A 25,955-nucleotide genomic window follows, 5' to 3' on the forward strand; every position below is an offset into this window, starting at 1 on the left:
CAGGCAGCAGACGACTGGGGCTCATCGCTTCTCGGCCTTTTGGCTAAGATCAAGTGTAGTATCTGTTCTTATCAGTTTAATATCTGATATGTCCTCTATATGGGGACAACATATTAAATGGATTTTTAGCCTCGGGAGCTGAAACAGGGGCTTGCTCCGTTCACTCCACGCATCGACCCGGTATTGCAGCGCCGCCGGGAACGGTGCACCCCTCTCCGGCCTTGTTGAAAATCAATCAGTGTTGCAGACCAAAGGCCTTGACAAACTTGACATTGCGGCACAGAATCGGCAGCAAGAAGAAGGCTGGCAAACCGCAGCGAGAGCTGCGCTTTGTATGGTCAGAAAAAGAGGCAAAACTGCCTCGCCGCGGCCGGTGCGCAATACCTGCTGAGTGTGCCCTGCATTTCCCCCCCGCGGTCCTCAACTGAAACAGAGAGTCTGGAAGCGCCCGAGTGTTTGTGACGTTTGGTGGCCTGCGCCCAACGAGCAGGCTTTTCTCTCTCCACAAACCGGTCGAGTAGAGCCTGGGATAATGTGGGGACGGGCGTGGCCAGGGATTTTGGTGCGCGATGAGCCAAGTGAGGCTCACCATGAGAAGAGTGCCTGGGACCACAGCTGTCTTGGCTGCTGTCGAGGAGAGGCGCTGTACTTACTCGGGTTTCTCTTCATAACGCACAAGTCTTTCGCCTTTTACTAAAGACTTCCGTGGAGAGGAACACCAATGAGTTGAAGATATTTTTGGCAGGCTTTGCCGTTTGGCTGAGCCTCGTGCATGTGTGAAAATCAATAAAGCCGGCCTTAACCAGACTCGGGGCTAAGCCACGGAGCGCTTGGGAGGAGCCGCTAAGCACAAGCCACTCCGCCGCGCAATGCAAATGGCACACCGCGACGAGTGTGAAGCGTGCCAGGAGGTGGGCTCAGGCAGCAGACGACTGGGGCTCATCGCTTCTCGGCCTTTTGGCTAAGATCAAGTGTAGTATCTGTTCTTATCAGTTTAATATCTGATATGTCCTCTATATGGGGACAACATATTAAATGGATTTTTAGCCTCGGGAGCTGAAACAGGGGCTTGCTCCGTTCACTCCACGCATCGACCCGGTATTGCAGCGCCGCCGGGAACGGTGCACCCCTCTCCGGCCTTGTTGAAAATCAATCAGTGTTGCAGACCAAAGGCCTTGACAAACTTGACATTGCGGCACAGAATCGGCAGCAAGAAGAAGGCTGGCAAACCGCAGCGAGAGCTGCGCTTTGCATGGTCAGAAAAAGAGGCAAAACTGCCTCGCCGCGGCCGGTGCGCAATACCTGCTGAGTGTGCCCTGCATTTCCCCCCCGCGGTCCTCAACTGAAACAGAGAGTCTGGAAGCGCCCGAGTGTTTGTGACGTTTGGTGGCCTGCGCCCAGCGAGCAGGCTTTTCTCTCTCCACAAACCGGTCGAGTAGAGCCTGGGATAATGTGGGGACGGGCGTGGCCAGGGATTTTGGTGCGCGATGAGCCAGGTGAGGCTCACCATGAGAAGAGTGCCTGGGACCACAGCTGTCTTGGCTGCTGTCGAGGAGAGGCGCTGTACTTACTCGGGTTTCTCTTCATAACGCACAAGTCTTTCGCCTTTTACTAAAGACTTCCGTGGAGAGGAACACCAATGAGTTGAAGATATTTTTGGCAGGCTTTGCCGTTTGGCTGAGCCTCGTGCATGTGTGAAAATCAATAAAGCCGGCCTTAACCAGACTCGGGGCTAAGCCACGGAGCGCTTGGGAGGAGCCGCTAAGCACAAGCCACTCCGCCGCGCAATGCAAATGGCACACCGCGACGAGTGTGAAGCGTGCCAGGAGGTGGGCTCAGGCAGCAGACGACTGGGGCTCATCGCTTCTCGGCCTTTTGGCTAAGATCAAGTGTAGTATCTGTTCTTATCAGTTTAATATCTGATATGTCCTCTATATGGGGACAACATATTAAATGGATTTTTAGCCTCGGGAGCTGAAACAGGGGCGTGCTCCGTTCACTCCACGCATCGACCCGGTATTGCAGCGCCGCCGGGAACGGTGCACCCCTCTCCGGCCTTGTTGAAAATCAATCAGTGTTGCAGACCAAAGGCCTTGACAAACTTGACATTGCGGCACAGAATCGGCAGCAAGAAGAAGGCTGGCAAACCGCAGCGAGAGCTGCGCTTTGCATGGTCAGAAAAAGAGGCAAAACTGCCTCGCCGTGGCCGGTGCGCAATACCTGCTGAGTGTGCCCTGCATTTCCCCCCCGCGGTCCTCAACTGAAACAGAGAGTCTGGAAGCGCCCGAGTGTTTGTGACGTTTGGTGGCCTGCGCCCAACGAGCAGGCTTTTCTCTCTCCACAAACCGGTCGAGTAGAGCCTGGGATAATGTGGGGACGGGCGTGGCCAGGGATTTTGGTGCGCGATGAGCCAAGTGAGGCTCACCATGAGAAGAGTGCCTGGGACCACAGCTGTCTTGGCTGCTGTCGAGGAGAGGCGCTGTAGTTACTCGGGTTTCTCTTCATAACGCACAAGTCTTTCGCCTTTTACTAAAGACTTCCGTGGAGAGGAACACCAATGAGTTGAAGATATTTTTGGCAGGCTTTGCCGTTTGGCTGAGCCTCGTGCATGTGTGAAAATCAATAAAGCCGGCCTTAACCAGACTCGGGGCTAAGCCACGGAGCGCTTGGGAGGAGCCGCTAAGCACAAGCCACTCCGCCGCGCAATGCAAATGGCACACCGCGACGAGTGTGAAGCGTGCCAGGAGGTGGGCTCAGGCAGCAGACGACTGGGGCTGATCGCTTCTCGGCCTTTTGGCTAAGATCAAGTGTAGTATCTGTTCTTATCAGTTTAATATCTGATATGTCCTCTATATGGGGACAACATATTAAATGGATTTTTAGCCTCGGGAGCTGAAACAGGGGCTTGCTCCGTTCACTCCACGCATCGACCCGGTATTGCAGCGCCGCCGGGAACGGTGCACCCCTCTCCGGCCTTGTTGAAAATCAATCAGTGTTGCAGACCAAAGGCCTTGACAAACTTGACATTGCGGCACAGAATCGGCAGCAAGAAGAAGGCTGGCAAACCGCAGCGAGAGCTGCGCTTTGCATGGTCAGAAAAAGAGGCAAAACTGCCTCGCCGCGGCCGGTGCGCAGTACCTGCTGAGTGTGCCCTGCATTTCCCCCCCGCAGTCCTCAACTGAAACAGAGAGTCTGGAAGCGCCCGAGTGTTTGTGACGTTTGGTGGCCTGCGCCCAACGAGCAGGCTTTTCTCTCTCCACAAACCGGTCGAGTAGAGCCTGGGATAATGTGGGGACGGGCGTGGCCAGGGATTTTGGTGCGCGATGAGCCAAGTGAGGCTCACCATGAGAAGAGTGCCTGGGACCACAGCTGTCTTGGCTGCTGTCGAGGAGAGGCGCTGTACTTACTCGGGTTTCTCTTCATAACGCACAAGTCTTTCGCCTTTTACTAAAGACTTCCGTGGAGAGGAACACCAATTCGCTTCTCGGCCTTTTGGCTAAGACAGCGATCACTCCCTGCAAGCGGGATTATTTTCTCATTGTGGAAGTAATCCTTTGCGACTTGGGAGACATTGTTGTATTGCTTCTTTGCACATTTTTGTTTGTTATTATTGCACATTTGCACAGTGGTTTGTTGGAGACATCTAAGAGCCTGTCAAGGTAAGAAAGCTTTTAGTTTTTTTTTGCTTTTTGCTGTCTTATTCTTGACTGGTTTTAGGTGTTTTTACAGCCTTTTTTTAGCTTGTATTTATTTAACTTATTGTATTTTATTCATCGTTGAAGTGTGGTGTCTCCAGCCATGTCGGCTGCCCGTGCCGGCATGCGGAGGCACCACAGTGTGCGTTTTACCTTTTTAGAAAGAGATGGAAAGCTCCTGGAGATGTCCAGATTGGACTTCTCCAGGAAGCTAATTCAAAAGGCCCTTGGCTTTTCCCCACAGCAATTGAACTGCGTACTGTCTCTTCCCTTCAACAAAGGTTTTGATATTAGTTTTGTTACCGCTGCAGTGCTACAAGAATTTTGGCAACGCTTTGAAAAGGTTAAGACCCAGTTTTCAGCATTCAACGTGGAGAAACTGACTGACAACTCTCTGAAAGTGGTTATTGTTAGGATGTTCAATGAAATGGTGAATGCTGAAGATATATGCATGTGGCTGGGTAGATACTGCACTGTGAAGGGCCAGGCTACCAAGGTGAGGGATGAAGATGGCATCTGGAACTGTGCCTGGAGGGTCCCCATTCAACAATGGCAGGACCCCCAGGGGTACCAGGGCCTGAGGCATCTCCCATCCATGGTAGTTCTTGGTGAGAACAGGGGCTACATTCACTACCAGGGCATGCCCAAGCTCTGCCGCAAGTGTGGTGAGCATGGACACCTGGCAGAGGCTTGCCAAAACATCGTTTGCGGTAAATGCAGAGAAATTGGGCACTCCTTTGAGGAGTGTCCCAATGGCAGAAAGTGCAATCTCTGTGGAGAGACAAATCACCTCTTCAGAGATTGCCCAATGTCTTTTGCCAACAAACTGAAAGCCCAAAGAAAACAAGAATCGGAAATTGAAAAAGAAAAAATATTAAAGGAAAATGGCCGAAATGTAACTGTCGAAGTGCTAATTGAAGAGGAGGGGCTGGGAAATTCAAATCTCCCGCCAAAATCTGTGGTTGGAGGAGAGGAGCCCGGTGAGGCGGGACAAGGGGAGGGGCCTGGCTTTAACCCAGCAGAGGGTGCTGCTGAGGGAGATGGGGAAAGCCAGGCAGCAGGTGGAGCTGGACAAGATGGCTCGACAGGCACTGACTCAGCCAATAGCCTCATTACAGTCGGGGAGGAACAAGAGGAAGGAGAGTCCAGTGACACCTCCCTCCCCAATACCCAGCCCAACCTCAAGAGAACTGCATCTGAACTGTCCAGCTCTGAGGCTGATGCAGCCTCGGAGAAGAAGGGAAGGGCTGAGCTTGACTCATACAGTTCCCCTGTGGAGCAGCTCAGAGCCTTCCCTTCCAGTTCACCCGATCAGTGCTCATTTCTTAATATAGCACTACAGTCAACTCCATTGGAAAAGCGTGCCGACATTGCTTTCCGGAGGAAAGAGTCTCAGGCCTCACCCCCCGATTGCATGGGGATAGTGAAATGAGATCCTTTTACATTCCTGAAAGTCTGGAAGTTTTAACAAGTAGTCTTTTAATTTTTTATTCCTTAAAATGTCATACCTGTTGTTTTTACCAATTATACTCATGACCCTCAACATTTCCACCCTCAATGTGAGAAGTGTGAGGTCGGGAGTTAGAGCCCAGACTGTTTTATCCTACCTAAATTCTTTTACGTCAGATGTGTTTTTATTACAGGAGTGCAATCTGCCCTTTTTAACAACCTACAGGAAATGGGAGGAGAAATGGCCACTCGGTCAATCCATGTGGAGTGGATCAAACCACAACAAGTCAGATGGAGTGGCCATTTTAATTAAAAACCCCTTGGTAGTGGTGAGGGGCAGCACTGTGGTGAGAGACGGACGGGCAGTTTTAGCACACTTGACATACATGGGGCAGGATTTTAACCTACTCAACGTATACGGTTTTAACGACAAAAATGACAGGTATGACCTTTTAGAAGAACTGCAGTCCCACATGCTAGGTAGGGTGCCTTTAGTGGTAGGAGGGGATTTTAATTGTGTTTTATCCAGAACAGATAGACGGGGAGCAGGGGAAGATTTTAAAGTAGATAAAACATCGGTTTTACTGCAAGACATCTGCAAGGATTTTAAGCTACAAGACTGTTTTAAATCCATGCATCCTAGAGAGGAGGGCTTCACCTGGTTCAGTGGTGACGGCACCAAAGCCTCTCGCATTGACTATGTTTTTACACGGGACTGCCCACCAACTGATGCTAGATTGACCCCCGTTTTCTTTTCTGATCACGCAATGCTGTCATGCACCCTGACACTCTCTTCTGGTGTGACTGTAGGAAGTGGTCTGTGGAAGCTCAACTGCTCCCTGTTAGAGGACAGGGAGATAGTTGGACAATACAGGGAGCAGTATAGCCAATGGCAGACCCTTCAAGACTTTTACGATTCACGTGCACACTGGTGGGAGTGGGTGAAGACAAAGACTAAGGCTTTTTTTAGACAGGCAGGGAGAAAGAAAAAAGATAAGGAAAAAAGATGCATGTTGGGACTGCAGAAAAGACTACAGAGATATTTTAAACTTGTGAACCAAGGATTTGATTTTAATGACGACATTTTAGAAGTCAAAAAGCAAATGTCAAAATTAGCTGAAATAAAGAGTCAGGGTATCATTTTAAGAAGCAAAGAGAGAGAAAGAGAAGAAGGAGAAAAATGCACACGATACTTTTTTAAGAAGATAGCTAGCAGAAGTGGGGTTTTAACAAAGCTAAAAAAAGAAGACGGGTTTTTAACTGCTAACACAAACGAACTTATTGAAACAGTGGAACTCTTTTACAATAAATTATATGAAAAAAAAGACATAGAGACAGACATTACAGAACAGGTTTTAGAATACATTGATAGGACGGTGGAGGAAAGTGTGCTTTTAACCCAGGATTTTACCCTTTTAGAGTTAGGTAAATGTTTAAAAAATTTTAAGAAGGGGAAGTCCCCAGGACAAGATGGACTTCCCCTGGAATTTTATCTGACCTTTTGGGATATCCTTGCACATGACCTACTTACTGTTTTTAATGACTTTGAACGACTAGACCTGTTACCTGAGAGCTTTAGAGTAGGGATAGTGACATTAATCCACAAAAAAGAGGACCAGACTGACCTGAAAAACTGGAGACCAATAACGCTTTTAAACTTTGACTGCAAACTTTTTAGCAAACTTTTATCAACACGTTTATCTTTGGTTTTAGGGGAGGTGATCCACCCGGATCAAGCCTGTGCCATCCCGGGGAGGAAGATCACCGACAGCCTCGTACTGATCAGAGACACCATCTGTTACGCGAGAGACAGAGACATTCGGCTTGTATTGCTAAATTTAGACTTTGAAAAAGCCTTCGATCGGGTCTCGCACCAGTACCTATTTCAGGTACTGCAAAAAATGGGGTTTCCTGAGAGGGTCATAGCGTGGGTGGGTTTGCTCTACCGGGGAATCAACAGCAAAATCCTTGTAAATGGGCAACTTACCAAAGCAGTGAATATATGCTGCGGTGTCCGTCAGGGTTGTCCGTTATCTGCCCTCCTTTACGTTATATGTGTGGAACCATTGGCACAGATCTTGAGAAGGGACAAATGGATCAATGGGGTGTCAATTCCGGGGAGTGGGGGCTTGGTCACAAAATGCCTTTTATACATGGATGATGTCAATGTTTTATGTACAGACCTTTTAGCTGTAAACAGGACCATGGACTTGACGGACTGGTATGGACGGGCCTCTGGAGCCAGACTTAACCGCGACAAGACCCAAGCCCAATTTTACGGACCATGGACAGTGACCGAGACCACAGGACTCCCTCTGACTGTGACCCTGACTGACATGAAAATACTCGGGGTAAAATTTGACGGGGAAGGGGGTGGGAGGAGCAATTGGCTTGACGCGATAGGGAAAGTTAGAAAGAGACTGGGATACTGGAGACTAAGGGGAATGACAATGGAAGGCAAGGTTTTAGTCATAAAAGCTGTGATTTTACCCTTGTTTTTACTAATCAGTTCTGTTTTTATCCCGCCTCGTAGAGTGCTTTTAGATCTAGATCGAGCCATTTTTTACTTTCTGTGGGGGTCCAAGTGGGAGCGACTTAGAAGAAACGTCATGAAGATGCCAAAAACAAAAGGAGGGAAAGATGTTCCAGACCTCCACCTGTTTTTAGGAAGCCAATACACCACACTGCACCTCAAATATGCCACATCCCCATCCAGAGATCACAAGACATCTGCCATGGCAAGATTCTGGATGGGGTCTTACCTCAGGACACTCAAGTTTTTACCTGTCGATCTTAGAGCACCTGTGTCTTTTAAACTGCCCACGGCCTATGATTTTATACGCAAATTTTTAAAAGATTTTAACTTGGAACAGGAGGAGCTGTCACTTTTAACCAACCACCGCTCTCTTCTCTCTCTTGTGCAGGAGCGGGAGCCAGTGAGTCCGGTGCGCGGGCTCGCAATCGGCGAGCCCTCAAGTGTTTGGCGCAATGTCAACCATCCCGTTCTCCCAAACAGATTACGGGATCTCTCCTGGATGGTAGCTCATGAGGTCCTCCCGGTCAGGTCCGTGATGCACTCCCGGGGCATGTCACCATCCGCCATCTGCCCCCGACCGGGTTGTGGCGCGCCCGAGTCGGCGAGGCACTTGTTCTGGGAGTGCAGCGCTGCCATTGACCTGTGGGCAATGGCCGGCTCCCAGCAATTCCCGTACTTGCCAGCAGGGGAGGTCCTAGATGCACAACTAGTGCTCTACGGGGTGAGCCAGAAGAAAAGAACAACAGAGGAATTCTCCAAGCTCTGGCTCACCCTGGCCGCCATGAAAGACGCTATATGGACCTCCAGAAACCTGCTGGCGAGAAAGCGCATGCAGATCCCCCCCGTGGCTACGATCCAAATGGCTGCAGCGACGGTCCAGGCAGCCGTCGCTGCTGGCGGCAGGCCTAGGACGTAGCCACATGAAGCATCGCCTCTGCGCTCATTCGGAGGTGGGAGCCGGAGCCACACACAAAGGTCAAGGCAGCAGCGGCCTGATCCTCCGGGTGTGGCAGGTGGGAAGGAGCAAGAGGCTGAGGGCCTCCTCTGAGCATCACCAGCGGGTACCCAGGGATCTGATGGGAGAGCGGGATGAGTTCCCCATGATAGGGACTCACCCCGCTCCTGCATAACAAAGACTTGAGAGCTTTTAAATGCCCTCCCTTTTTAAAAAAGACACACTGATATATTATACACTTACACTGATTCACAGAACGGACTTTTAATGCCACAAAGGAGCACTTTGTTTTAACATGTCTTGTGTATTTTAAGGCAACAATTATGTTTTTTTTTTTAATCTGTAAACACCTTTTATTGGATATGATGGTGTTTTTTTTATGGTGGATGGTTATACAGATTTAACTACTGTATTGTTGCGGATGACATGTTGATTTTAAGTGTTTTCAAATTGTATTGTGGACTGTGTTCTGAATAAGTGTGAAAAATAGAGAAACTTGTGTCAATAAACTTTTTTCAAAAGAAAAAATCTGTTCTTATCAGTTTAATATCTGATATGTCCTCTATATGGGGACAACATATTAAATGGATTTTTAGCCTCGGGAGCTGAAACAGGGGCTTGCTCCGTTCACTCCACGCATCGACCCGGTATTGCAGCGCCGCCGGGAACGGTGCACCCCTCTCCGGCCTTGTTGAAAATCAATCAGTGTTGCAGACCAAAGGCCTTGACAAACTTGACATTGCGGCACAGAATCGGCAGCAAGAAGAAGGCTGGCAAACCGCAGCGAGAGCTGCGCTTTGCATGGTCAGAAAAAGAGGCAAAACTGCCTCGCCGCGGCCGGTGCGCAATACCTGCTGAGTGTGCCCTGCATTTCCCCCCCGCGGTCCTCAACTGAAACAGAGAGTCTGGAAGCGCCCGAGTGTTTGTGACGTTTGGTGGCCTGCGCCCAACGAGCAGGCTTTTCTCTCTCCACAAACCGGTCGAGTAGAGCCTGGGATAATGTGGGGACGGGCGTGGCCAGGGATTTTGGTGCGCGATGAGCCAAGTGAGGCTCACCATGAGAAGAGTGCCTGGGACCACAGCTGTCTTGGCTGCTGTCGAGGAGAGGCGCTGTACTTACTCGGGTTTCTCTTCATAACGCACAAGTCTTTCGCCTTTTACTAAAGACTTCCGTGGAGAGGAACACCAATGAGTTGAAGATATTTTTGGCAGGCTTTGCCGTTTGGCTGAGCCTCGTGCATGTGTGAAAATCAATAAAGCCGGCCTTAACCAGACTCGGGGCTAAGCCACGGAGCGCTTGGGAGGAGCCGCTAAGCACAAGCCACTCCGCCGCGCAATGCAAATGGCACACCGCGACGAGTGTGAAGCGTGCCAGGAGGTGGGCTCAGGCAGCAGACGACTGGGGCTCATCGCTTCTCGGCCTTTTGGCTAAGATCAAGTGTAGTATCTGTTCTTATCAGTTTAATATCTGATATGTCCTCTATATGGGGACAACATATTAAATGGATTTTTAGCCTCGGGAGCTGAAACAGGGGCTTGCTCCGTTCACTCCACGCATCGACCCGGTATTGCAGCGCCGCCGGGAACGGTGCACCCCTCTCCGGCCTTGTTGAAAATCAATCAGTGTTGCAGACCAAAGGCCTTGACAAACTTGACATTGCGGCACAGAATCGGCAGCAAGAAGAAGGCTGGCAAACCGCAGCGAGAGCTGCGCTTTGCATGGTCAGAAAAAGAGGCAAAACTGCCTCGCCGCGGCCGGTGCGCAATACCTGCTGAGTGTGCCCTGCATTTCCCCCCCGCGGTCCTCAACTGAAACAGAGAGTCTGGAAGCGCCCGAGTGTTTGTGACGTTTGGTGGCCTGCGCCCAACGAGCAGGCTTTTCTCTCTCCACAAACCGGTCGAGTAGAGCCTGGGATAATGTGGGGACGGGCGTGGCCAGGGATTTTGGTGCGCGATGAGCCAAGTGAGGCTCACCATGAGAAGAGTGCCTGGGACCACAGCTGTCTTGGCTGCTGTCGAGGAGAGGCGCTGTACTTACTCGGGTTTCTCTTCATAACGCACAAGTCTTTCGCCTTTTACTAAAGACTTCCGTGGAGAGGAACACCAATGAGTTGAAGATATTTTTGGCAGGCTTTGCCGTTTGGCTGAGCCTCGTGCATGTGTGAAAATCAATAAAGCCGGCCTTAACCAGACTCGGGGCTAAGCCACGGAGCGCTTGGGAGGAGCCGCTAAGCACAAGCCACTCCGCCGCGCAATGCAAATGGCACACCGCGACGAGTGTGAAGCGTGCCAGGAGGTGGGCTCAGGCAGCAGACGACTGGGGCTCATCGCTTCTCGGCCTTTTGGCTAAGATCAAGTGTAGTATCTGTTCTTATCAGTTTAATATCTGATATGTCCTCTATATGGGGACAACATATTAAATGGATTTTTAGCCTCGGGAGCTGAAACAGGGGCTTGCTCCGTTCACTCCACGCATCGACCCGGTATTGCAGCGCCGCCGGGAACGGTGCACCCCTCTCCGGCCTTGTTGAAAATCAATCAGTGTTGCAGACCAAAGGCCTTGACAAACTTGACATTGCGGCACAGAATCGGCAGCAAGAAGAAGGCTGGCAAACCGCAGCGAGAGCTGCGCTTTGCATGGTCAGAAAAAGAGGCAAAACTGCCTCGCCTCGGCCGGTGCGCAATACCTGCTGAGTGTGCCCTGCATTTCCCCCCGCGGTCCTCAACTGAAACAGAGAGTCTGGAAGCGCCCGAGTGTTTGTGACGTTTGGTGGCCTGCGCCCAACGAGCAGGCTTTTCTCTCTCCACAAACCGGTCGAGTAGAGCCTGGGATAATGTGGGGACGGGCGTGGCCAGGGATTTTGGTGCGCGATGAGCCAAGTGAGGCTCACCATGAGAAGAGTGCCTGGGACCACAGCTGTCTTGGCTGCTGTCGAGGAGAGGCGCTGTACTTACTCGGGTTTCTCTTCATAACGCACAAGTCTTTCGCCTTTTACTAAAGACTTCCGTGGAGAGGAACACCAATGAGTTGAAGATATTTTTGGCAGGCTTTGCCGTTTGGCTGAGCCTCGTGCATGTGTGAAAATCAATAAAGCCGGCCTTAACCAGACTCGGGGCTAAGCCACGGAGCGCTTGGGAGGAGCCGCTAAGCACAAGCCACTCCGCCGCGCAATGCAAATGGCACACCGCGACGAGTGTGAAGCGTGCCAGGAGGTGGGCTCAGGCAGCAGACGACTGGGGCTCATCGCTTCTCGGCCTTTTGGCTAAGATCAAGTGTAGTATCTGTTCTTATCAGTTTAATATCTGATATGTCCTCTATATGGGGACAACATATTAAATGGATTTTTAGCCTCGGGAGCTGAAACAGGGGCTTGCTCCGTTCACTCCACGCATCGACCCGGTATTGCAGCGCCGCCGGGAACGGTGCACCCCTCTCCGGCCTTGTTGAAAATCAATCAGTGTTGCAGACCAAAGGCCTTGACAAACTTGACATTGCGGCACAGAATCGGCAGCAAGAAGAAGGCTGGCAAACCGCAGCGAGAGCTGCGCTTTGCATGGTCAGAAAAAGAGGCAAAACTGCCTCGCCGCGGCCGGTGCGCAATACCTGCTGAGTGTGCCCTGCATTTCCCCCCCGCGGTCCTCAACTGAAACAGAGAGTCTGGAAGCGCCCGAGTGTTTGTGACGTTTGGTGGCCTGCGCCCAACGAGCAGGCTTTTCTCTCTCCACAAACCGGTCGAGTAGAGCCTGGGATAATGTGGGGACGGGCGTGGCCAGGGATTTTGGTGCGCGATGAGCCAAGTGAGGCTCACCATGAGAAGAGTGCCTGGGACCACAGCTGTCTTGGCTGCTGTCGAGGAGAGGCGCTGTACTTACTCGGGTTTCTCTTCATAACGCACAAGTCTTTCGCCTTTTACTAAAGACTTCCGTGGAGAGGAACACCAATGAGTTGAAGATATTTTTGGCAGGCTTTGCCGTTTGGCTGAGCCTCGTGCATGTGTGAAAATCAATAAAGCCGGCCTTAACCAGACTCGGGGCTAAGCCACGGAGCGCTTGGGAGGAGCCGCTAAGCACAAGCCACTCCGCCGCGCAATGCAAATGGCACACCGCGACGAGTGTGAAGCGTGCCAGGAGGTGGGCTCAGGCAGCAGACGACTGGGGCTCATCGCTTCTCGGCCTTTTGGCTAAGATAAAGTGTAGTATCTGTTCTTATCAGTTTAATATCTGATATGTCCTCTATATGGGGACAACATATTAAATGGATTTTTAGCCTCGGGAGCTGAAACAGGGGCTTGCTCCGTTCACTCCACGCATCGACCCGGTATTGCAGCGCCGCGGGGAACGGTGCACCCCTCTCCGGCCTTGTTGAAAATCAATCAGTGTTGCAGACCAAAGGCCTTGACAAACTTGACATTGCGGCACAGAATCGGCAGCAAGAAGAAGGCTGGCAAACCGCAGCGAGAGCTGCGCTTTGCATGGTCAGAAAAAGAGGCAAAACTGCCTCGCCGCGGCCGGTGCGCAATACCTGCTGAGTGTGCCCTGCATTTCCCCACCGCGGTCCTCAACTGAAACAGAGAGTCTGGAAGCGCCCGAGTGTTTGTGACGTTTGGTGGCCTGCGCCCAACGAGCAGGCTTTTCTCTCTCCACAAACCGGTCGAGTAGAGCCTGGGATAATGTGGGGACGGGCGTGGCCAGGGATTTTGGTGCGCGATGAGCCAAGTGAGGCTCACCATGAGAAGAGTGCCTGGGACCACAGCTGTCTTGGCTGCTGTCGAGGAGAGGCGCTGTACTTACTCGGGTTTCTCTTCATAACGCACAAGTCTTTCGCCTTTTACTAAAGACTTCCGTGGAGAGGAACACCAATGAGTTGAAGATATTTTTGGCAGGCTTTGCCGTTTGGCTGAGCCTCGTGCATGTGTGAAAATCAATAAAGCCGGCCTTAACCAGACTCGGGGCTAAGCCACGGAGCGCTTGGGAGGAGCCGCTAAGCACAAGCCACTCCGCCGCGCAATGCAAATGGCACACCGCGACGAGTGTGAAGCGTGCCAGGAGGTGGGCTCAGGCAGCAGACGACTGGGGCTCATCGCTTCTCGGCCTTTTGGCTAAGATCAAGTGTAGTATCTGTTCTTATCAGTTTAATATCTGATATGTCCTCTATATGGGGACAACATATTAAATGGATTTTTAGCCTCGGGAGCTGAAACAGGGGCTTGCTCCGTTCACTCCACGCATCGACCCGGTATTGCAGCGCCGCCGGGAACGGTGCACCCCCTCTCCGGCCTTGTTGAAAATCAATCAGTGTTGCAGACCAAAGGCCTTGACAAACTTGACATTGCGGCACAGAATCGGCAGCAAGAAGAAGGCTGGCAAACCGCAGCGAGAGCTGCGCTTTGCATGGTCAGAAAAAGAGGCAAAACTGCCTCGCCGCGGCCGGTGCGCAATACCTGCTGAGTGTGCCCTGCATTTCCCCACCGCGGTCCTCAACTGAAACAGAGAGTCTGGAAGCGCCCGAGTGTTTGTGACGTTTGGTGGCCTGCGCCAACGAGCAGGCTTTTCTCTCTCCACAAACCGGTCGAGTAGAGCCTGGGATAATGTGGGGACGGGCGTGGCCAGGGATTTTGGTGCGCGATGAGCCAAGTGAGGCTCACCATGAGAAGAGTGCCTGGGACCACAGCTGTCTTGGCTGCTGTCGAGGAGAGGCGCTGTACTTACTCGGGTTTCTCTTCATAACGCACAAGTCTTTCGCCTTTTACTAAAGACTTCCGTGGAGAGGAACACCAATGAGTTGAAGATATTTTTGGCAGGCTTTGCCGTTTGGCTGAGCCTCGTGCATGTGTGAAAATCAATAAAGCCGGCCTTAACCAGACTCGGGGCTAAGCCACGGAGCGCTTGGGAGGAGCCGCTAAGCACAAGCCACTCCGCCGCGCAATGCAAATGGCACACCGCGACGAGTGTGAAGCGTGCCAGGAGGTGGGCTCAGGCAGCAGACGACTGGGGCTCATCGCTTCTCGGCCTTTTGGCTAAGATCAAGTGTAGTATCTGTTCTTATCAGTTTAATATCTGATATGTCCTCTATATGGGGACAACATATTAAATGGATTTTTAGCCTCGGGAGCTGAAACAGGGGCTTGCTCCGTTCACTCCACGCATCGACCCGGTATTGCAGCGCCGCCGGGAACGGTGCACCCCTCTCCGGCCTTGTTGAAAATCAATCAGTGTTGCAGACCAAAGGCCTTGACAAACTTGACATTGCGGCACAGAATCGGCAGCAAGAAGAAGGCTGGCAAACCGCAGCGAGAGCTGCGCTTTGCATGGTCAGAAAAAGAGGCAAAACTGCCTCGCCGTGGCCGGTGCGCAATACCTGCTGAGTGTGCCCTGCATTTCCCCCCCGCGGTCCTCAACTGAAACAGAGAGTCTGGAAGCGCCCGAGTGTTTGTGACGTTTGGTGGCCTGCGCCCAACGAGCAGGCTTTTCTCTCTCCACAAACCGGTCGAGTAGAGCCTGGGATAATGTGGGGACGGGCGTGGCCAGGGATTTTGGTGCGCGATGAGCCAAGTGAGGCTCACCATGAGAAGAGTGCCTGGGACCACAGCTGTCTTGGCTGCTGTCGAGGAGAGGCGCTGTACTTACTCGGGTTTCTCTTCATAACGCACAAGTCTTTCGCCTTTTACTAAAGACTTCCGTGGAGAGGAACACCAATGAGTTGAAGATATTTTTGGCAGGCTTTGCCGTTTGGCTGAGCCTCGTGCATGTGTGAAAATCAATAAAGCCGGCCTTAACCAGACTCGGGGCTAAGCCACGGAGCGCTTGGGAGGAGCCGCTAAGCACAAGCCACTCCGCCGCGCAATGCAAATGGCACACCGCGACGAGTGTGAAGCGTGCCAGGAGGTGGGCTCAGGCAGCAGACGACTGGGGCTCATCGCTTCTCGGCCTTTTGGCTAAGATCAAGTGTAGTATCTGTTCTTATCAGTTTAATATCTGATATGTCCTCTATATGGGGACAACATATTAAATGGATTTTTAGCCTCGGGAGCTGAAACAGGGGCTTGCTCCGTTCACTCCACGCATCGACCCGGTATTGCAGCGCCGCCGGGAACGGTGCACCCCTCTCCGGCCTTGTTGAAAATCAATCAGTGTTGCAGTCCAAAGGCCTTGACAAACTTGACATTGCGGCACAGAATCGGCAGCAAGAAGAAGGCTGGCAAACCGCAGCGAGAGCTGCGCTTTGCATGGTCAGAAAAAGAGGCAAAACTGCCTCGCCGCGGCCGGTGCGCAATACCTGCTGAGTGTGCCCTGCATTTCCCCACCGCGGTCCTCAACTGAAACAGAGAGTCTGGAAGCGCCCGAGTGTTTGTGACGTTTGGTGGCCTGCGCCCAACGAGCAGGCTTTTCTCTCTCCACAAACCGGTCGAGTAGAGCCTGGGATAATGTGGGGACGGGCGTGGCCAGGGATTTTGGTGCGCGATGAGCCAAGTGAGGCTCACCATGAGAAGAGTGCCTGGGACCACAGCTGTCTTGGCTGCTGTCGAGATGGCGCTGTACTTACTCGGGTTTCTCTTCATAACGCACAAGTCTTTCGCCTTTTACTAAAGACTTCCGTGGAGAGGAACACCAATGAGTTGAAGATATTTTTGGTAGGCTTTGCCGTTCGGCTGAGCCTCGTGCATGTGTGAAAATCAAAAAAGCCGGCCTTAACCAGACTCGGGGCTAAGCCACGGAGCGCTTGGGAGGAGCCGCTAAGCACAAGCCACTCCGCCGCGCAATGCAAATGGCACACCGCGACGAGTGTGAAGCGTGCCAGGAGGTGGGCTCAGGCAGCAGACGACTGGGGCTCAGCGCTTCTCGGCCTTTTGGCTAAGATCAAGTGTAGTATCTGTTCTTATCAGTTTAATATCTGATATGTCCTCTATATGGGGACAACATATTAAATGGATTTTTAGCCTCGGGAGCTGAAACAGGGGCTTGCTCCGTTCACTCCACGCATCGACCCGGTATTGCAGCGCCGCCGGGAACGGTGCACCCCTCTCCGGCCTTGTTGAAAATCAATCAGTGTTGCAGACCAAAGGCCTTGACAAACTTGACATTGCGGCACAGAATCGGCAGCAAGAAGAAGGCTGGCAAACCGCAGCGAGAGCTGCGCTTTGCATGGTCAGAAAAAGAGGCAAAACTGCCTCGCCGTGGCCGGTGCGCAATACCTGCTGAGTGTGCCCTGCATTTCCCCCCCGCGGTCCTCAACTGAAACAGAGAGTCTGGAAGCGCCCGAGTGTTTGTGACGTTTGGTGGCCTGCGCCCAACGAGCAGGCTTTTCTCTCTCCACAAACCGGTCGAGTAGAGCCTGGGATAATGTGGGGACGGGCGTGGCCAGGGATTTTGGTGCGCGATGAGCCAAGTGAGGCTCACCATGAGAAGAGTGCCTGGGACCACAGCTGTCTTGGCTGCTGTCGAGGAGAGGCGCTGTACTTACTCGGGTTTCTCTTCATAACGCACAAGTCTTTCGCCTTTTACTAAAGACTTCCGTGGAGAGGAACACCAATGAGTTGAAGATATTTTTGGCAGGCTTTGCCGTTTGGCTGAGCCTCGTGCATGTGTGAAAATCAATAAAGCCGGCCTTAACCAGACTCGGGGCTAAGCCACGGAGTGCTTGGGAGGAGCCGCTAAGCACAAGCCACTCCGCCGCGCAATGCAAATGGCACACCGCGACGAGTGTGAAGCGTGCCAGGAGGTGGGCTCAGGCAGCAGACGACTGGGGCTCATCGCTTCTCGGCCTTTTGGCTAAGACAGCGATCACTCCCTGCAAGCGGGATTATTTTCTCATTGTGGAACTAATCCTTTGCGCCTTGGGAGATATTGTTCATTGCATCTTTGCACTTTTGTGTTTGTTATTTTTTGCATATTTGCACAGTGGTTTGTTAGAGACATCTGAAAACCGGTCAAGGTAAGAAAGCTTTTAGTTCTTTTACTTTTGGTTGTCTTATTCTTGTCTGGTTTTAGGTGTTTTTACAGCCTTTTTTTAGCCTCTATTTATTTAACTTATTGTATTTTATTCATCGTTGAAGTGTGGTGTCTCCAGCCATGTCGGCTGCCCGTGCCGGCATGCGGAGGCACCACAGTGTGCGTTTTACTTTCTTAGAAAGAGATGGAAAGCTCCTGGAGATGTCCAGATTGGACTTCTCCAGGAAGCTAATCCAAAAGGCCCTTGGCTTTTCCCCACAGCAATTGAACTGCGTATTGTCTCTTCCCTTCAACAAAGGTTTTGATATTAGTTTTGTTACCGCTGCAGTGCTACAAGAATTTTGGCAACGCTTTGAAAAGGTTAAGACCCAGTTTTCAGCATTCAACGTGGAGAAACTGACTGACAACTCTCTGAAAGTGGTTATTGTTAGGATGTTCAATGAAATGGTGAATGCTGAAGATATATGTATGTGGCTGGGTAGATACTGCACTGTGAAGGGCCAGGCTACCAAGGTGAGGGATGAAGATGGCATCTGGAACTGTGCCTGGAGGGTCCCCATTCAACAATGGCAGGACCCCCAGGGGTACCAGGGCCTGAGGCATCTCCCATCCATGGTAGTTCTTGGTGAGAACAGGGGCTACATTCACTACCAGGGCATGCCCAAGCTCTGCCGCAAGTGTGGTGAGCATGGACACCTGGCAGAGGCTTGCCAAAACATTGTTTGCGGTAAATGCAGAGAAATTGGGCACTCCTTTGAGGAGTGTCCCAATGGCAGAAAGTGCAATCTCTGTGGAGAGACAAATCACCTCTTCAGAGATTGCCCATTGTCATTTGCCAACAAACTGAAAGCCCAAAGAAAACAAGACTCGGAAATTGAAAAAGAAAAAATATTAAAGGAAAATGGCCGAAATGTAACTGTCGAAGTGCTAATTGAAGAGGAGGGGCTGGGAAATTCAAATCTCCCGCCAAAATCTGTGGTTGGAGGAGAGGAGCCCGGTGAGGTGGGACAAGGGGAGGGGCCTGGCTTTAACCCAGCAGAGGGTGCTGCTGAGGGAGATGGGGAAAGCCAGGCAGCAGGTGGAGCTGGACAAGATGGCTCGACAGGCACTGACTCAGCCAATAGCCTCATTACAGTCGGGGAGGAACAGGAGGAAGGAGAGTCCAGTGACACCTCCCTCCCCAATACCCAGCCCAACCTCAAGAGAACTGCATCTGAACTGTCCAGCTCTGAGGCTGATGCAGCCTCAGAGAAGAAGGGAAGGGCTGAGCTTGACTCATACAGTTCCCCTGTGGAGCAGCTCAGAGCCTTCCCTTCCAGTTCACCCAATCAGTGCTCATTTCTTAATATAGCACTACAGTCAACTCCATTGGAAAAGCGTGCCGACATTGCTTTCCGGAGGAAAGAGTCTCAGGCCTCACCCCCCAATTGCATGGGGATAGTGAAATGAGATCCTTTTACATTACTGAAAGTCTGGAAGTTTTAACAGTAGTCTTTTCATTTTTTATTCCTTAAAATGTCATACCTGTTGTTTTTAACAATCATACTCATGACCCTCAACATTTCCACCCTCAATGTGAGAAGTGTGAGGTCGGGAGTTAGAGCCCAGACTGTTTTATCCTACCTAAATTCTTTTACGTCAGATGTGTTTTTATTACAGGAGTGCAATCTGCCCTTTTTAACAACCTACAGGAAATGGGAGGAGAAATGGCCACTCGGTCAATCCATGTGGAGTGGATCAAACCACAACAAGTCCGATGGAGTGGCCATTTTAATTAAAAACCCCTTGGTAGTGGTGAGGGGCAGCACTGTGGTGAGAGACGGACGGGCAGTTTTAGCACACTTGACATACATGGGGCAGGATTTTAACCTACTCAACGTATACGGTTTTAACGACAAAAATGACAGGTATGACCTTTTAGAAGAACTGCAGTCCCACATGCTAGGTAGGGTGCCTTTAGTGGTAGGAGGGGATTTTAATTGTGTTTTATCCAGAACAGATAGACGGGGAGCAGGGGAAGATTTTAAAGTAGATAAAACATCGGTTTTACTGCAAGACATCTGCAAGGATTTTAAGTTACAAGACTGTTTTAAATCCATGCATCCTAGAGAGGAGGGCTTCACCTGGTTCAGTGGTGATGGCACCAAAGCCTCTCGCATTGACTACGTTTTTACACGGGACTGCCCACCAACTGATGCTAGATTGACCCCTGTTTTCTTTTCTGATCACGCAATGCTGTCATGCACCCTGACACTCTCTTCTGGTGTGACTGTAGGAAGTGGTCTGTGGAAGCTCAACTGCTCCCTGTTAGAGGACAGGGAGATAGTTGGACAATACAGGGAGCAGTATAGCCAATGGCAGACCCTTCAAGACTTTTACGATTCACGTGCACACTGGTGGGAGTGGGTGAAGACAAAGACTAAGACTTTTTTTAGACAGGCAGGGAGAAAGAAAAAAGATAAGGAAAAAAGATGCATGTTGGGACTGCAGAAAAGACTACAGAGATATTTTAAACTTGTGAACCAAGGATTTGATTTTAATGAAGACATTTTAGAAGTCAAAAAGCAAATGTCAAAATTAGCCGAAATAAAGAGTCAGGGTATCATTTTAAGAAGCAAAGAGAGAGAAAGAGAAGAAGGAGAAAAATGCACACGATACTTTTTTAAGAAGATAGCTAGCAGAAGTGGGGTTTTAACAAAGCTTAAAAAAGAAGACGGGTTTTTAACTGCTAACACAAACGAACTAATTGAAACAGTGGAACTCTTTTACAATAAATTATATGAAAAAAAAGACATAGAGACAGACATTACAGAACAGGTTTTAGAATACACTGATAGGACGGTGGAGGAAAATGTGCTTTTAACCCAGGATTTTACCCTTTTAGAGTTAGGTAAATGTTTAAAAAATTTTAAGAAGGGGAAGTCCCCAGGACAAGATGGACTTCCCCTGGAATTTTATCTGACCTTTTGGGATATCCTTGCACATGACCTACTTACTGTTTTTAATGACTTTGAACGACTAGACCTGTTACCTGAGAGCTTTAGAGTAGGGATAGTTACGTTAATCCACAAAAAAGAGGACCAGACTGACCTGAAAAACTGGAGACCAATAACGCTTTTAAACTTTGACTGCAAACTTTTTAGCAAACTTTTATCAACACGTTTATCTTTGGTTTTAGGGGAGGTGATCCACCCGGATCAAGCCTGTGCCATCCCGGGGAGGAAGATCACCGACAGCCTCGTACTGATCAGAGACACCATCTGTTACGCGAGAGACAGAGACATTCGGCTTGTATTGCTAAATTTAGACTTTGAAAAAGCCTTCGATCGGGTCTCGCACCAGTACCTATTTCAGGTACTGCAAAAAATGGGGTTTCCTGAGAGGGTCATAGCGTGGGTGGGATTGCTCTACCGGGGAATCAACAGCAAAATCCTTGTAAACGGGCAACTTACCAAAGCAGTGAATATATGCTGCGGTGTCCGTCAGGGTTGTCCGTTATCTGCCCTCCTTTACGTTATATGTGTGGAACCATTGGCACAGATCTTGAGAAGGGACAAATGGATCAATGGGGTGTCAATTCCGGGGAGTGGGGGCTTGGTCACAAAATGTCTTTTATACATGGATGATGTCAACGTTTTATGTACAGACCTTTTAGCTGTAAACAGGACCATGGACTTGACGGACTGGTACGGACGGGCCTCTGGAGCCAGACTTAACCGCGACAAGACCCAAGCCCAATTTTACGGACCATGGACAGTGACCGAGACCACAGGACTCCCTCTGACTGTGACCCTGACTGACATGAAAATACTCGGGGTAAAATTTGACGGGGAAGGGGGTGGGAGGAGCAATTGGCTTGACGCGATAGGGAAAGTTAGAAAGAGACTGGGATACTGGAGACTAAGGGGACTGACAATGGAAGGCAAGGTTTTAATCATAAAAGCTGTGATTTTACCCTTGTTTTTACTAATCAGTTCTGTTTTTATCCCGCCTCGTAGAGTGCTTTTAGATCTAGATCGAGCCATTTTTTACTTTCTGTGGGGGTCCAAGTGGGAGCGAGTCGGAAGAAAAGTCATGAAGATGCCAAAAACAAAAGGAGGGAAAGATGTTCCAGACCTCCACTTGTTTTTAGGAAGCCAATACACCACACTGCACCTCAAATACGCCACATCCCCATCCAGAGATCACAAGACATCTGCCATGGCAAGATTCTGGATGGGGTCTTACCTCAGGACACTCATGTTTTTACCTGTTGATCTTAGAGCACCTGTGTCTTTTAAACTGCCCACGGCCTATGATTTTATACGCAAATTTTTAAAAGATTTTAACTTGGAACAGGAGGAGCTGTCACTTTTAACCAACCACCGCTCTCTTCTCTCTCTTGTACAGGAGCGGGAGCCAGTGAGTCCGGTGCGTGGGCTCGCAATCGGCGAGCCCTCAAGTGTTTGGCACAATGTCAACCATCCTGCTCTCCCAAACAGACTACGGGATCTCTCCTGGATGGTAGCTCATGAGGTCCTCCCGGTCAGGTCCGTGATGCACTCCCGGGGCATGTCACCATCCGCCATCTGCCCCCGACCGGGTTGTGGCGCGCCCGAGTCGGCGAGGCACTTGTTCTGGGAGTGCAGCGCTGCCATTGACCTGTGGGCAATGGCCGGCTCCCAGCAATTCCCGTACTTGCCAGCAGGGGAGGTCCTAGATGCACAACAAGTGCTCTACGGGGTGAGCCAGAAGAAAAGGACAACAGAGGAATTCTCCAAGCTCTGGCTCACCCTGGCCGCCATGAAAGACGCTATATGGACCTCCAGAAACCTGCTGGCGAGAAAGCGCATGCAGATCCCCCCCGTGGCTACGATCCAAATGGCCGCAGCGACGGTCCAGGCAGCCGTCGCTGCTGGCGGCAGGCCTAGGACGTAGCCACATGAAGCATCACCTCTGCGCTCATTCGGAGGTGGGAGCCGGAGCCACACACAAAGGTCAAGGCAGCAGCGGCCTGATCCTCCGGGTGTGGCAGGTGGGAAGGAGCAAGAGGTTGAGGGCCTCCTCTGAGCATCACCAGCAGGGCCCCAGGGGTCTGATGGGAGAGTGGGATGAGTTCCCCATGATAGGGACTCACCCCGCTCCTGCATAACAAAGACTTGAGAGCTTTTAAATGCCCTCTCTTTTTAAAAAGACACACTGATATACTATACACTTACACTGATTCACAGAACGGACTTTTAATGCCACAAAAGAGCACTTTTTTTAACATGTCTTGTGTATTTTAAAGCAACAATTGTGTTTTTTTTTAATCTGTAAACACCTTTTATTGGATCTGATGGTGTTTTTTATGGTGGATGGTTTTACAGATTTAACTACTGTATTGTTGCGAATGACATGTTGTTTTTAATTGTTTTTTTTTTTTAAGTGCTGTAAGATCAAATTGTATTGTGGACTGTGATCTGAATGAGTGTGAAACAGAGAAAATTGTGTCAATAAACTTTTTTCAAAAGAAAAAATCTGTTCCTATCAGTTTAATATCTGATATGTCCTCTATATGGGGACAACATATTAAATGGATTTTTAGCCTCGGGAGCTGAAACAGGGGCTTGCTCCGTTCACTCCACGCATCGACCCGGTATTGCAGCGCCGCCGGGAACGGTGCACCCCTCTCCTGCCTTGTTGAAAATCAATCAGTGTTGTAGACCAAAGGCCTTGACAAACTTGACATTGCGGCACAGAATCGGCAGCAAGAAGAAGGCTGGCAAACCGCAGCGAGAGCTGCGCTTTGCATAGTCAGAAAAAGAGGCAAAACTGCCTCGCCGTGGCCGGTGCGCAATACCTGCTGAGTGTGCCCTGCATTTCCCCCCCGCGGTCCTCAACTGAAACAGAGAGTCTGGAAGCGCCCGAGTGTTTGTGACGTTTGGTGGCCTGCGCCCAACGAGCAGGCTTTTCTCTCTCCACAAACCGGTCGAGTAGAGCCTGGGATAATGTGGGGACGGGCGTGGCCAGGGATTTTGGTGCGCGATGAGCCAAGTGCGGCTCACCATGAGAAGAGTGCCTGGGACCACAGCTGTCTTGGCTGCTGTCGAGGAGAGGCGCTGTACTTACTCGGGTTTCTCTTCATAACGCACAAGTCTTTCGCCTTTTACTAAAGACTTCCGTGGAGAGGAACACCAATGAGTTGAAGATATTTTTGGCAGGCTTTGCCGTTTGGCTGAGCCTCGTGCATGTGTGAAAATCAATAAAGCCGGCCTTAACCAGACTCGGGGCTAAGCCACGGAGTGCTTGGGAGGAGCCGCTAAGCACAAGCCACTCCGCCGCGCAATGCAAATGGCACACCGCGACGAGTGTGAAGCGTGCCAGGAGGTGGGCTCAGGCAGCAGACGACTGGGGCTCATCGCTTCTCGGCCTTTTGGCTAAGACAGCGATCACTCCCTGCAAGCGGGATTATTTTCTCATTGTGGAAGTAATCCTTTGCGACTTGGGAGACATTGTTGTATTGCTTCTTTGCACATTTTTGTTTGTTATTATTGCACATTTGCACAGTGGTTTGTTGGAGACATCTAAGAGCCTGTCAAGGTAAGAAAGCTTTTAGTTTTTTTTTTGCTTTTTGCTGTCTTATTCTTGACTGGTTTTAGGTGTTTTTACAGCCTTTTTTTAGCTTGTATTTATTTAACTTATTGTATTTTATTCATCGTTGAAGTGTGGTGTCTCCAGCCATGTCGGCTGCCCGTGCCGGCATGCGGAGGCACCACAGTGTGCGTTTTACCTTTTTAGAAAGAGATGGAAAGCTCCTGGAGATGTCCAGATTGGACTTCTCCAGGAAGCTAATTCAAAAGGCCCTTGGCTTTTCCCCACAGCAATTGAACTGCGTACTGTCTCTTCCCTTCAACAAAGGTTTTGATATTAGTTTTGTTACCGCTGCAGTGCTACAAGAATTTTGGCAACGCTTTGAAAAGGTTAAGACCCAGTTTTCAGCATTCAACGTGGAGAAACTGACTGACAACTCTCTGAAAGTGGTTATTGTTAGGATGTTCAATGAAATGGTGAATGCTGAAGATATATGCATGTGGCTGGGTAGATACTGCACTGTGAAGGGCCAGGCTACCAAGGTGAGGGATGAAGATGGCATCTGGAACTGTGCCTGGAGGGTCCCCATTCAACAATGGCAGGACCCCCAGGGGTACCAGGGCCTGAGGCATCTCCCATCCATGGTAGTTCTTGGTGAGAACAGGGGCTACATTCACTACCAGGGCATGCCCAAGCTCTGCCGCAAGTGTGGTGAGCATGGACACCTGGCAGAGGCTTGCCAAAACATTGTTTGCGGTAAATGCAGAGAAATTGGGCACTCCTTTGAGGAGTGTCCCAATGGCAGAAAGTGCAATCTCTGTGGAGAGACAAATCACCTCTTCAGAGATTGCCCAATGTCTTTTGCCAACAAACTGAAAGCCCAAAGAAAACAAGAATCGGAAATTGAAAAAGAAAAAATATTAAAGGAAAATGGCCGAAATGTAACTGTCGAAGTGCTAATTGAAGAGGAGGGGCTGGGAAATTCAAATCTCCCGCCAAAATCTGTGGTTGGAGGAGAGGAGCCCGGTGAGGCGGGACAAGGGGAGGGGCCTGGCTTTAACCCAGCAGAGGGTGCTGCTGAGGGAGATGGGGAAAGCCAGGCAGCAGGTGGAGCTGGACAAGATGGCTCGACAGGCACTGACTCAGCCAATAGCCTCATTACAGTCGGGGAGGAACAAGAGGAAGGAGAGTCCAGTGACACCTCCCTCCCCAATACCCAGCCCAACCTCAAGAGAACTGCATCTGAACTGTCCAGCTCTGAGGCTGATGCAGCCTCGGAGAAGAAGGGAAGGGCTGAGCTTGACTCATACAGTTCCCCTGTGGAGCAGCTCAGAGCCTTCCCTTCCAGTTCACCCGATCAGTGCTCATTTCTTAATATAGCACTACAGTCAACTCCATTGGAAAAGCGTGCCGACATGGCTTTCCGGAGGAAAGAGTCTCAGGCCTCACCCCCCGATTGCATGGGGATAGTGAAATGAGATCCTTTTACATTCCTGAAAGTCTGGAAGTTTTAACAAGTAGTCTTTTAATTTTTTATTCCTTAAAATGTCATACCTGTTGTTTTTACCAATTATACTCATGACCCTCAACATTTCCACCCTCAATGTGAGAAGTGTGAGGTCGGGAGTTAGAGCCCAGACTGTTTTATCCTACCTAAATTCTTTTACGTCAGATGTGTTTTTATTACAGGAGTGCAATCTGCCCTTTTTAACAACCTACAGGAAATGGGAGGAGAAATGGCCACTCGGTCAATCCATGTGGAGTGGATCAAACCACAACAAGTCAGATGGAGTGGCCATTTTAATTAAAAACCCCTTGG

General features: G+C 50.4%; 26 non-coding genes and 2 pseudogenes across 26 annotated transcripts; all 28 read left to right on the forward strand.

Annotated features, from left to right (window-relative positions):
• Positions 1-23: 23 nt before the first annotated feature.
• LOC140992994 (U2 spliceosomal RNA) lies at positions 24-214 on the forward strand. The gene has a single exon (XR_012178514.1). It is a non-coding gene; the product is annotated as a U2 spliceosomal RNA (small nuclear RNA).
• A 435-nt stretch (positions 215-649) lies between these two features.
• Positions 650-764, forward strand: LOC140992597 (U5 spliceosomal RNA). The gene has a single exon (XR_012178166.1). It is a non-coding gene; the product is annotated as a U5 spliceosomal RNA (small nuclear RNA).
• Positions 765-941: 177 nt separating this feature from the next.
• On the forward strand, positions 942-1,132 carry LOC140992995 (U2 spliceosomal RNA). The gene has a single exon (XR_012178515.1). It is a non-coding gene; the product is annotated as a U2 spliceosomal RNA (small nuclear RNA).
• Positions 1,133-1,567: 435 nt separating this feature from the next.
• On the forward strand, positions 1,568-1,682 carry LOC140992600 (U5 spliceosomal RNA). Its single transcript, XR_012178167.1, has one exon. It is a non-coding gene; the product is annotated as a U5 spliceosomal RNA (small nuclear RNA).
• Positions 1,683-1,859: 177 nt separating this feature from the next.
• LOC140993029 (U2 spliceosomal RNA) lies at positions 1,860-2,050 on the forward strand. The gene has a single exon (XR_012178546.1). It is a non-coding gene; the product is annotated as a U2 spliceosomal RNA (small nuclear RNA).
• Positions 2,051-2,485: 435 nt separating this feature from the next.
• Positions 2,486-2,600, forward strand: LOC140992601 (U5 spliceosomal RNA). The gene has a single exon (XR_012178168.1). It is a non-coding gene; the product is annotated as a U5 spliceosomal RNA (small nuclear RNA).
• A 177-nt stretch (positions 2,601-2,777) lies between these two features.
• LOC140992996 (U2 spliceosomal RNA) lies at positions 2,778-2,968 on the forward strand. Its single transcript, XR_012178516.1, has one exon. It is a non-coding gene; the product is annotated as a U2 spliceosomal RNA (small nuclear RNA).
• Positions 2,969-3,403: 435 nt separating this feature from the next.
• LOC140992623 (U5 spliceosomal RNA) lies at positions 3,404-3,518 on the forward strand. Its single transcript, XR_012178188.1, has one exon. It is a non-coding gene; the product is annotated as a U5 spliceosomal RNA (small nuclear RNA).
• Positions 3,519-9,139: 5,621 nt separating this feature from the next.
• LOC140993057 (U2 spliceosomal RNA) lies at positions 9,140-9,316 on the forward strand (annotated as a pseudogene).
• A 435-nt stretch (positions 9,317-9,751) lies between these two features.
• On the forward strand, positions 9,752-9,866 carry LOC140992602 (U5 spliceosomal RNA). Its single transcript, XR_012178169.1, has one exon. It is a non-coding gene; the product is annotated as a U5 spliceosomal RNA (small nuclear RNA).
• A 177-nt stretch (positions 9,867-10,043) lies between these two features.
• On the forward strand, positions 10,044-10,234 carry LOC140992998 (U2 spliceosomal RNA). The gene has a single exon (XR_012178517.1). It is a non-coding gene; the product is annotated as a U2 spliceosomal RNA (small nuclear RNA).
• Positions 10,235-10,669: 435 nt separating this feature from the next.
• Positions 10,670-10,784, forward strand: LOC140992603 (U5 spliceosomal RNA). Its single transcript, XR_012178170.1, has one exon. It is a non-coding gene; the product is annotated as a U5 spliceosomal RNA (small nuclear RNA).
• Positions 10,785-10,961: 177 nt separating this feature from the next.
• On the forward strand, positions 10,962-11,152 carry LOC140993000 (U2 spliceosomal RNA). The gene has a single exon (XR_012178519.1). It is a non-coding gene; the product is annotated as a U2 spliceosomal RNA (small nuclear RNA).
• A 434-nt stretch (positions 11,153-11,586) lies between these two features.
• On the forward strand, positions 11,587-11,701 carry LOC140992604 (U5 spliceosomal RNA). Its single transcript, XR_012178171.1, has one exon. It is a non-coding gene; the product is annotated as a U5 spliceosomal RNA (small nuclear RNA).
• Positions 11,702-11,878: 177 nt separating this feature from the next.
• Positions 11,879-12,069, forward strand: LOC140993001 (U2 spliceosomal RNA). Its single transcript, XR_012178520.1, has one exon. It is a non-coding gene; the product is annotated as a U2 spliceosomal RNA (small nuclear RNA).
• Positions 12,070-12,504: 435 nt separating this feature from the next.
• LOC140992606 (U5 spliceosomal RNA) lies at positions 12,505-12,619 on the forward strand. Its single transcript, XR_012178173.1, has one exon. It is a non-coding gene; the product is annotated as a U5 spliceosomal RNA (small nuclear RNA).
• Positions 12,620-12,796: 177 nt separating this feature from the next.
• On the forward strand, positions 12,797-12,987 carry LOC140993044 (U2 spliceosomal RNA). The gene has a single exon (XR_012178559.1). It is a non-coding gene; the product is annotated as a U2 spliceosomal RNA (small nuclear RNA).
• Positions 12,988-13,422: 435 nt separating this feature from the next.
• LOC140992607 (U5 spliceosomal RNA) lies at positions 13,423-13,537 on the forward strand. The gene has a single exon (XR_012178174.1). It is a non-coding gene; the product is annotated as a U5 spliceosomal RNA (small nuclear RNA).
• A 177-nt stretch (positions 13,538-13,714) lies between these two features.
• Positions 13,715-13,905, forward strand: LOC140992816 (U2 spliceosomal RNA). The gene has a single exon (XR_012178353.1). It is a non-coding gene; the product is annotated as a U2 spliceosomal RNA (small nuclear RNA).
• Positions 13,906-14,340: 435 nt separating this feature from the next.
• LOC140992608 (U5 spliceosomal RNA) lies at positions 14,341-14,455 on the forward strand. Its single transcript, XR_012178175.1, has one exon. It is a non-coding gene; the product is annotated as a U5 spliceosomal RNA (small nuclear RNA).
• A 177-nt stretch (positions 14,456-14,632) lies between these two features.
• Positions 14,633-14,823, forward strand: LOC140993002 (U2 spliceosomal RNA). The gene has a single exon (XR_012178521.1). It is a non-coding gene; the product is annotated as a U2 spliceosomal RNA (small nuclear RNA).
• A 435-nt stretch (positions 14,824-15,258) lies between these two features.
• Positions 15,259-15,373, forward strand: LOC140992609 (U5 spliceosomal RNA). Its single transcript, XR_012178176.1, has one exon. It is a non-coding gene; the product is annotated as a U5 spliceosomal RNA (small nuclear RNA).
• A 177-nt stretch (positions 15,374-15,550) lies between these two features.
• LOC140993003 (U2 spliceosomal RNA) lies at positions 15,551-15,741 on the forward strand. Its single transcript, XR_012178522.1, has one exon. It is a non-coding gene; the product is annotated as a U2 spliceosomal RNA (small nuclear RNA).
• A 433-nt stretch (positions 15,742-16,174) lies between these two features.
• LOC140992613 (U5 spliceosomal RNA) lies at positions 16,175-16,291 on the forward strand. Its single transcript, XR_012178179.1, has one exon. It is a non-coding gene; the product is annotated as a U5 spliceosomal RNA (small nuclear RNA).
• Positions 16,292-16,466: 175 nt separating this feature from the next.
• Positions 16,467-16,657, forward strand: LOC140993031 (U2 spliceosomal RNA). The gene has a single exon (XR_012178547.1). It is a non-coding gene; the product is annotated as a U2 spliceosomal RNA (small nuclear RNA).
• Positions 16,658-17,092: 435 nt separating this feature from the next.
• On the forward strand, positions 17,093-17,207 carry LOC140992611 (U5 spliceosomal RNA). The gene has a single exon (XR_012178177.1). It is a non-coding gene; the product is annotated as a U5 spliceosomal RNA (small nuclear RNA).
• Positions 17,208-23,058: 5,851 nt separating this feature from the next.
• On the forward strand, positions 23,059-23,235 carry LOC140993062 (U2 spliceosomal RNA; annotated as a pseudogene).
• A 435-nt stretch (positions 23,236-23,670) lies between these two features.
• LOC140992612 (U5 spliceosomal RNA) lies at positions 23,671-23,785 on the forward strand. Its single transcript, XR_012178178.1, has one exon. It is a non-coding gene; the product is annotated as a U5 spliceosomal RNA (small nuclear RNA).
• Positions 23,786-25,955: the final 2,170 nt, after the last annotated feature.

This window comes from Pagrus major, chromosome 24 (assembly GCF_040436345.1).
Source record: "Pagrus major chromosome 24, Pma_NU_1.0".
NCBI classification, from domain to species: Eukaryota; Metazoa; Chordata; class Actinopteri; order Spariformes; family Sparidae; genus Pagrus; species Pagrus major.